The sequence below is a fragment of the Taeniopygia guttata genome, chromosome 7, assembly GCF_048771995.1.
Source record: "Taeniopygia guttata chromosome 7, bTaeGut7.mat, whole genome shotgun sequence".
NCBI classification, from domain to species: Eukaryota; Metazoa; Chordata; class Aves; order Passeriformes; family Estrildidae; genus Taeniopygia; species Taeniopygia guttata.
In genome coordinates, this window is record NC_133032.1 from 13,320,594 (window position 1) to 13,329,620 (window position 9,027).

At 36.4% G+C, this 9,027-nt stretch overlaps 1 long non-coding RNA gene across 5 annotated transcripts in view; it reads right to left on the reverse strand.

Annotated features, from left to right (window-relative positions):
- LOC115495950 (uncharacterized) overlaps window positions 1-9,027 on the reverse strand; it is a 67,519-nt gene that overhangs the window by 48,358 nt on the left and 10,134 nt on the right. For all 5 annotated transcript variants that reach the window (XR_012056974.1, XR_012056973.1, XR_012056972.1 and 2 more), the window contains exons 2-3: window positions 8,944-9,015; window positions 7,286-7,418 (exon numbers count right to left, since the gene is read on the reverse strand). This is a non-coding gene — a long non-coding RNA (uncharacterized lncRNA). The remainder of the gene's footprint in view (window positions 1-7,285; window positions 7,419-8,943; window positions 9,016-9,027) is intronic.

Below are 9,027 nucleotides of genomic sequence, written 5' to 3' on the forward strand. Positions count from 1 at the left end.
ACTGTGTTAAATGTAGTGTATATAGAACAGTGCAATCCATAGACCCACTAACAGCATTTTCAATTGTGATAAAATCGTATTAACATATTTGCCTCTTTAATGATTAACTGTCTTTGAATATTAAGAGATTTTTAAAACATCTTATTCACACGGAGGAGACTGCAAAAGCCTGGGCTTTTTCTCTATTTTATAAGCGAGGCTTCGTTTGATATGCATTCTGATTTTAAAAGAACCATAATATTTTAATCGATCTCTCTGTAAAGATCATGATTATTATAAATGAGATACAGTCATGCACATCAAGCCTGACTGGTAGATAGGAGGTCATGAGTCAGGAATTATATGAAGAGGGGAAGTAAAAACTAGAGAATTTTCCAACATGATTGTTTAAAGGAACAATTATGTAAACTGGTACATGAATTCAAGACTTCAGTTACATGTAGAGTTATTAGCCTTCATTTTCTATTAATTTCCTTTAAACTAACCTTTAAAAAGTATCATTTGCAAAAAAATAAAATTAAATCTATAGATTTATTATGACAAACATGTAATTTCATACTGAACTCTTCACATTCGTGAAACAGCTGGCATTAAAAATTATGGCAGAGAAATATATCTGATGAGAACATTGATACAGACCTAGGCTGTGAAAACATTGGTTAATGTCATTTGACAAATGTCATTTTATTGTAGATAATTACTTATGTTAAATAATTTTAAAAACACATAAAGATATCATCTGATATGATGCAATATAGCCCTTTAAATATAATTTCATTATCAGAACTGGAAAAATTCCTTTTAATAGATTTATTTTTTCTACCAAACATTTAGTCTCCCCAAAACAATACTGTTTTGTTTATACCTACATGCAAACACACACAGACACACAAACAAATACATCTGCACATTTTTCACTTGCTATTTCCACCCCCTACTTGCAAGTGCAAAGATATACTGTTATCCTTTGGAAATCAAACATTTTTTCTAGGTGACGTGCTTCTTTAATTAAACTATATTATTTATAATGATCAAATATAATTAGCAGTAACAAGTATTTAATGAAAACAAACTGCTTTCCTTTCAAATTTTTCCAACCCATTGTACTTTAAGGCCATAGCTTCCCTCAGAAGATCACTGTATCACAAAACTAAAAACAAGTATATGATTAAAAGATTGTCAGGTGCTGCTTCGTTTCAGACAGATGAAAATAGGAAGGATAAACACTGGAGATCCCAATTCATATAGTGAATTCCTGTCATGTACAAATCCTATAATTTAAGGTCTCACTTCCAACGAAACAATACTGTTAGTGGTTCAATGTGCTTTAGAGGTGTCTTTTAACTACCCCATTTGATATTGTTATGCACTAAGACATTACCTGAGTATCTTTGATTATTGCTGAGCGAGATGAGAGGAATGTGCGCTTTCACTGGACTCATTGACAGCGAGGTGCTATAACAACTCTCCTGTAATTAATTGTGAGTGAAAGGGGGTTTGGTTTTTGCAGCCTCGTAAAACTTTTCCCACATGGCTGAACCCACGGTCAGGAGACGTTAGGCAACATTAACTGCCTGCACATTTCTGCAAGGCTCTGGAGGAAGCGGCTCGGCACTGGGGCTCCAATTCTGAAAACCCCGGGACACAAGACATCAGCGTCTACCTTTCATCTTAGCTGAGATTTGGAGAGGGTTCAGACCACAGAGGCTCCTTAATTCTCACTAATTCATTTGCTTTCCTGATTCACTTGGCTTGGGATAACCTGCGAATGATAATGAACCTGTAAGGGGAGCGCTTAGTCCCTTGCCTTTGAATGTGCTCGGCATGGATTGAGGGCTTTCTGTGAATCTTGCAAGAGGAAAAGAATCTTATTAGCACTGATTGCCAGTCATGAGGTTGCCTCTAAAAATTGCTCTTGTATTTTTAACTCTTGCTTGCTTATAACAACCCCAGCTAAGGAGAGAGATGTGTTGTTTACACATTGAACACGACATTGTTCTCAACATTTACTCATTTCTCTTTGCAATTTGATCTAATCATAACACATTTGCTTTATGTATGTCATTACTATACCACTATGAGCACTTCATCATTTTTCCCATGATTATTCTACAAGTTCATAACTGGCCAAGTCCTCATCTCTTCACCCCCAGCTAAACATCCTCTTTGCATAAATGCATGCTCTCTAGAATAAAGGGTCTAATTTCCTTTTTTTCCTTTTCTTATTAACCATTTCAGCAGAACACAGCTGTACTGCTTTTGGTGTTACTAGGGAATTTCTAGTAGAGTTGTTGTTGTTGCCTCATGTTGGTTCTTTTTTTCTTTTAATAAACATATTGTGGATCTAGATACAAAGAAATTCAAACTGTGGTGAGAATATCTGAAAATAAAACTGGAAATAATAACTTATTTTTGCTTCTCTTTGATAGGTAAACATTCATACAAAGATTTTTTAATGTATTTTTTCCATTCATTTATGTGAATTTAGGTGACTGTACAGAAGAAATTAATGAAACCCAGAAATCTGTGTCAGAGTGATTCAGTTTAGACAATCAAATTCCTTCTCAGGTCAGCAACTGCTAATGGCTGAGGATTCAGGGTCCAGTTTCACATAGGTCCTTGTTATTACTAGAACCAAATTTTAACTCCTTCACCAGTCCTGGGAGTTCCCAGTATTTAGCAGCGTGTTCTACTCTCTTCACATCCCTAAAGGTATAGATTGCTTTATTACCCAACTCTACCTAGGAAGATTTACAAATGGAAAACCCATCCTTTCTGCAAAAATGTGGTGCTTTTCTGTTGTTTTTAGCTGTTTAATATGACCTATGTGCAGTTCTAGAAAACCAGTGATTCAGCTTTGGCATTTAGCAACAAGAGAGCCTTATATATCTTTCACATCTGGGACACCTACCCACGAGCCAGAAATAAATGCTGCTTTGCTGAGACAAAGATAAAATCCTTTTGTGATGATTTATTTACCTTGTGTCTAGGTGTGTCTATAGTGTTTGACTAAATAAAGAAAATTGCTTCCAGTTTCAGCTAATGAAATAATTTCCTAAAATCCTCTTCAAATATGATTTTTATCCTTTTCTGCTCTGATTTGCTGCTACCTCGAAAAAAATCTTGAAGTGACAAAATATTACACCCACTCTTTCTCAACAGAATTTGCGAAAAGGATAATTATGAGAGACTGCTAGAATTCAAATTTGAACTGAAACTTCTTGTGTGGAAATAGAGATTTCTATTACGTTGATAGGCTCAGCAATTCCTCAAAGGGCATGAACAAGAGCTGATCAGCCAATGGAATTCATGTTGCAAGGGAATTCTGAAAGTTTGACATTTACTTCTTGAATCATAAAACATTTCTGCAGGACAGTTACCAAAAAATCCCAACTTGCTTTGGAAATGTCACATAAAAATATCTACTTTTTGCATCAAAATGTCAAAACAAAACAATGATTTAGGCTTCTATGTCTCAAAATGTCAACTTGGTGCTTTTATCAGTACTTTGGCTGTCTATGATTTTTAAATTTTGCTTAGAATTTATTTTAGAAAATTTTCATTGGATTTTACTTTTCTATGGTATATCACAATTTTTTGTTTTAAAATTAAAATAATTTTTTGTAAAAAGTTCCTCACATATTTTTTGCGTATATATATATAATATATATATATATACACTTTAAAAATATATAAATACATAAAATAAATCATATTTCACTAAAATTATTAAAAAACCCAAACACTAGGAATTCACTAGAAGTGTAGCCAACACCACAAAAAAAAAAACAAAAAAAAAAACCCAACCCAATCCTGTACTCTCTCCAAAGTATCCCACCTCCCTTTTTTATTAGTAGTTAAACCTAGCTAAATAATGACATTTCCTATCTGAACAACATGTCTCAAAACTCTCATACTCGTCTGAAGAAGAGGAGGTCCTTTAGAAGAGTCCTACCATGAGTTGGAAGAGACCCAACAAGGATTATCAAAGTCCTGCTCCAGGTCCTGCCCAGGGTCAGGGTAGGAACCCCAGCACGTGCCCAAGGGTGTGGTTGGTGCCTTGCAGGGCACCTCTGCAGCCTGTAGCAAACACAAGAGCATTCTTGGCTCCCACCCGGGTCTTACTGTTCAGCATTTTGTTTATTTATCTGCCTGGGTATTTTCTCCCCCACTGGAGCTCTCTGCTTATTAAACCTTCTCTGCCAGGATAATCATCATTTATGGTTCTCCAGGTTAATTTTAAGCCTATGCAAAACCCTGGAAATTTTGGAACAGGATTTGGCTGGGTCCTTCTCCTTTATTAATGAGCAATTTCCACATTTTCCTCACCACTAACTTTCACTCATAGCACTTTCAAAAATTTTGCAGAATGTTGAGCAGTTTTACAGCAATAAAACACAACTCTTAACTAATCTATTATCCCTCTGTGTCTGAAAATGTGAGTGAAATTGGAAAGTGGAACTCACAGGCATTTTTCAGCTCAACTTGCAAATGTGCTGGAGAAGAAATTATTTTCTCCTCTTACACTCGAGTCAAAAAGCATCATTGGGCAAGTTACACTCATTTACATACATTTTCTATTAAACTTTTCTATCATAAAATATTGCCTTTATGATCCAGACACATCATTTATTATGCAATGCACCACCACCATCATCAGAGTGAATTGCATTTTACGTGTTTATACTAACAGGGAAGGTGATCGGCTTCAGCCTCCTTTTCATTATATGCATCATTCATCCTCCACCACCAAGATCTCTGGTTCTGTAGCATATCCATCATTATCCAACTGCCAACTGTTTTCAGAGGTTCCACTGCTTTAAGCTCATTATTTCTTTAGATTGGTGAATCTACAGAGGATCTTTCCAAAACATACAGCAGTCAGCATGGCACATGTATACAGATGAATGGTGGGGGTTTGTCCTTCACAGTCTCTTTGTACCTCTGTTTTGCTCCAGAAATGCAGCATGTAATGAGCAGAAAATGCATACTTATATATCTAAAAATAATAAAAATTTAAATGGCCTTACAAATAATAACCATATAGTGGGATCTTTGTGTGGAAAGGCTGCTGTGAAAAAAATCTAGCATACAGATTCCTCAGTAGTTTGGGGTTGCCATCTCCTTATAATGCAGACTAAAGCACATAGACAAAGAGCTCTGCTAAGATAAGGAATTTCTTTCCTGTCCCCATTTACCTTGCTGCATTTAATTTAATCAATAGCTGAATGGGGAAGAGGAGGAGAATTTGATGGTTCAAGAGACTGATAATAGGATATCGAACCTTTCATCTCTGTATCATTGATTCAACAAAGGAATTGACACACTGGATCAGAGCAGTGGTCCATCTCCTCTGATATGCTCTCTGACAGTGGCCTGTACCAGGTGTGTTTCAGGGAGAGGTGTCAGAAACCCTGCAGTAAGCATTTATGAAATAATCTGCCCACAGGAAAGATTTCTTCTTAACTATAATTTGGCTAATGTTCACCCTTAGGGTACCCTGTAACTCAAAAACACTTTTAGATCTTGTGGACTGCAGCATAGGTGATATATTTATTTCAATACATATCCAACAGAACTCTGCATTCAGCTGAAGTCTTGGCCACCAAGTTGCACTGTGCTCCAGAGAAAAATTAATAATTAATTATTAATTGCAATAATTGCTAACTTCACTGCACTTCTTCTTAACTTGTTGTCTTATTAAATGAATAACCTCTCGTATACACTGTGTACCCATTATTATTAGTGACCCATACAGTTCATCTTCACTCTCATGTAAAAAAAAAAAAAAAACTTAAACTTTCTAATTTGTCTTGAAATTAAGGGCTTTTCATGCTTCTAATCAATTACACTGCCCATCTCTATACTTCATCTATTTATGATACATTCTCTTCAAGGCAGGATAACCACAACTGAGTACAGTACTCCAGGTCAGGACATACCACTGATTTATTTAATGACATTATAAGATTTTGGGCATTATTTCTCTCCCAATCCTTTTGTATCCTAACAGTTTGCTTGCTTCTTTGACCTTTACTCTATACAGAGCAGAGACTTTCATTGAACCATCCAGTAGCAGGCACAGGTGTCCTCTTGAGTGACAATAATGATGTATTTTGATGGCTTAAATTATTCCTTCTTATGTTACATTTGTCAACACTGAACCATTATCATGACCATTCAGCTAAATTTGTTAAATTTTACCAGTTTCCTTGCTCTTTTTTTTGATCTTGAATTTTCTGAAATATTTGAGTTTTCTTTATGTTATAAGCATCACATGCATTTTCCTTAACTAATGTACAGGAAAAGTAAACCAATTTCTGCTATGAGGTCTGAAAATCCACCCACATGTATATACATGCATAAATTAACCCTCTATAAGTTCATCATGCTTTTTCTTTTTATTATTCTCCTTTATTAAACAGCTTCTAGTTCCTTCTTGTGTCTTTCTCTCATGGCTATATCCTGACATTATTTTCCAAGGAGATTTTTTTTTCCAGAAATTTAGTTAAAATACTTTTTTTTCGGTTGACATAACACATTTTGGTAGATTAGGGAAAAAATGGTCTTTCTTTATGTGGCTATGTCACTTTCTGTCACACTGTTATGTCACTATTATATAACAGGAAAATCATGATATTACCATTCCAGTCCTAATTTTAGGTTAGAAAGAGTCATAGTGAGTTGGCTTTTCTAGAAACATTCCTGAAGCCAACAAAATCAGATTCCGCATTAGCAATTTAATCAAAAATGGCTGTGTTTCATGGGATATCATCTCATCTAAGTTTTTTTCTTAAATACTGCTCCAAATCTCCTATGTTTTATCAGCCAGTACAGTTATGAAGGCAGTTGTCCTTGCTGGCCTGAGTAAAATATGTTAGTGGTCTTGATTCAGGTCTTAATAAAATGCAAGCCAAAACTCAAAGAGATTACCCTGTTGGCAGCTTGAGCAAATATATTCTGCATAAGCAGTACAACAAAATGAACAACTATTTCACTGAAGGGGTATCTGGTCCTTTCATATTAGAATTAAGGAGTTTTTATCTCATGCTAAACAAAATATTTTGCTGTTTTCCTTCTGAGTGCTTTCCTATGTGAGGAAGCAGAAGTGCTGAGTCTTCCAGGCTTTTAAATATTTTTAACAAGAAGCATTATTGTGTGACACTAAGTATGTTAACTAGACTGCAGGTGGAGAGCTTTTTAATGTCACTCTGTGTCTAACACTACCTAAAATGATTTGTGTTTGTTTATTCTGTAAAACAAAACTCTATAATCCAGGACCTACCATGAAAGGGCTGTTCTGGTTCTGTGGACCCAAAGGCCACTTGGAGACAGCAACTTCACATGTGCACAAGTCCCTGCCTTCGTTCTCCTCTGCAGATCTCTCTGGACTGACGCACTCAGAGCAAACCCATCAGCTGGAAGAAGAAAAGACAGCTTAGTTACACTCCAGATTTGCATCACTTGAGAGATGTTGAGTATAAAGGAAGTGTCTGTATTTCCACCCTTTACCCAGCTGAGGGGAGATGAAGAGAAAAAAACTGGGAAGCTCTGTTAGAGCAGAGTGCCCCTCTCCTGGCACCAAGGCTTAGCAGTGCACACAGATACCAGGCTGGGAGCTGTGGGTGCAAGGCATTTCTGCTTTACCCCTGCATACACATCCCTCACAGGCACAGTTGGCAGGATGGAAGATTTAGCCCATAGCAAGGGAAATGTACATAATTCTCAACATTATTCATGCCAGAAGTGTTTTCAGGTTAATTTGTAAAAAATTATGACCTGAAAACCTAAGACTGAGTTTCAAATGAGACAGTTATTTTAAGGCTTGGTTTACTAAACCTAATTTATTATGTGAGATAACAGACTTCTGCAATCCACTGCATGGCTTCATGGCTGAAGTTAGTAATTCATGTGAATAATGCTGCTAAAAAAGAGATGCTGTGTGATCAATCCATGGCAGTCAGTCATGGTGCCTAGACAGCAGCTATCTTGACTGTTTTTCCTGCAGCACAGAATAGCTGAGAGGACTAGTTATGTCAGCTGCAAATATCTGAGTTACAGGAGCACAGCTGGAACATCACGGCTCCCTACCCCTGCACAGCCTATCCTATAGCTAGAGCAGCATGCCACCATTGAGGGCTAAAGATGAAAAAGTTTTTTAACTTGCTACTGTCATGCTTACAATAAAGTGTACCCTCATCTTTAGCATTTCAAACTCTTTTGGTGTTTAAGCCATAAATGTAGCATTCCTGGATGCCACCCTTGGTAGACAAAAGCAAACATTTTCATAAACAAAGTAAAGTGCTGCAATTACACAGAATGCACCGAAAGTGCCAACTCCAAGGCCAGGTAAAAGTGCATTCTTGAATTGCTGGGCACTCCAGAAAATACTTAATTCCAATTGAGTAAAGTAGAAGATTGGAAGGAAAAAATTATTTCTTTAAGCAAAAAGCAGTAGAGTTTTCTCATGCATTAGGGCAGAAAATGATACTCTGTGGGAGTCAGAAGGTAATTTTTCTCCTTCAGATAAGATGTTGCACAACTGGTCAAGCACAACTATGAATGATTTACCTACAGTGCATAAGCTATAAGATATTGCATTTAAGTCACAAGCATTGGGCAGCTCTTCCTGTATGGCAGCTTCTCTGTCTCCTGCCTCCACATCTTACATTAATGTGGGTAAAAGGTAGCTTTTTTGGAAGTACACTGAAAAATCAGCATTAAATCACTTTCAAACATGGTCTGGTATCCTAGTTCAACTAAATGCTAGGATACTAGAATGAATGCACGAAGACTTTAGGAAGAGGTATGAATAATGTGTTTGCATTTCAGCTTCAGTAAACATCAGGCACAGCTACAAAGGGAAAGAGTGAATTGCTTCAATAGTAATTATTTACAGAAGAAAATAGTTCACAAATGGAGTAAAAAGAGTAAGCAACTTACTTTTGTACTCTGTCCCTCAAGGGAATGCATTGTATCTGTATCTCACAACATGCAACTCCTGCAATTGGTGGCCTAGAGTAAGAA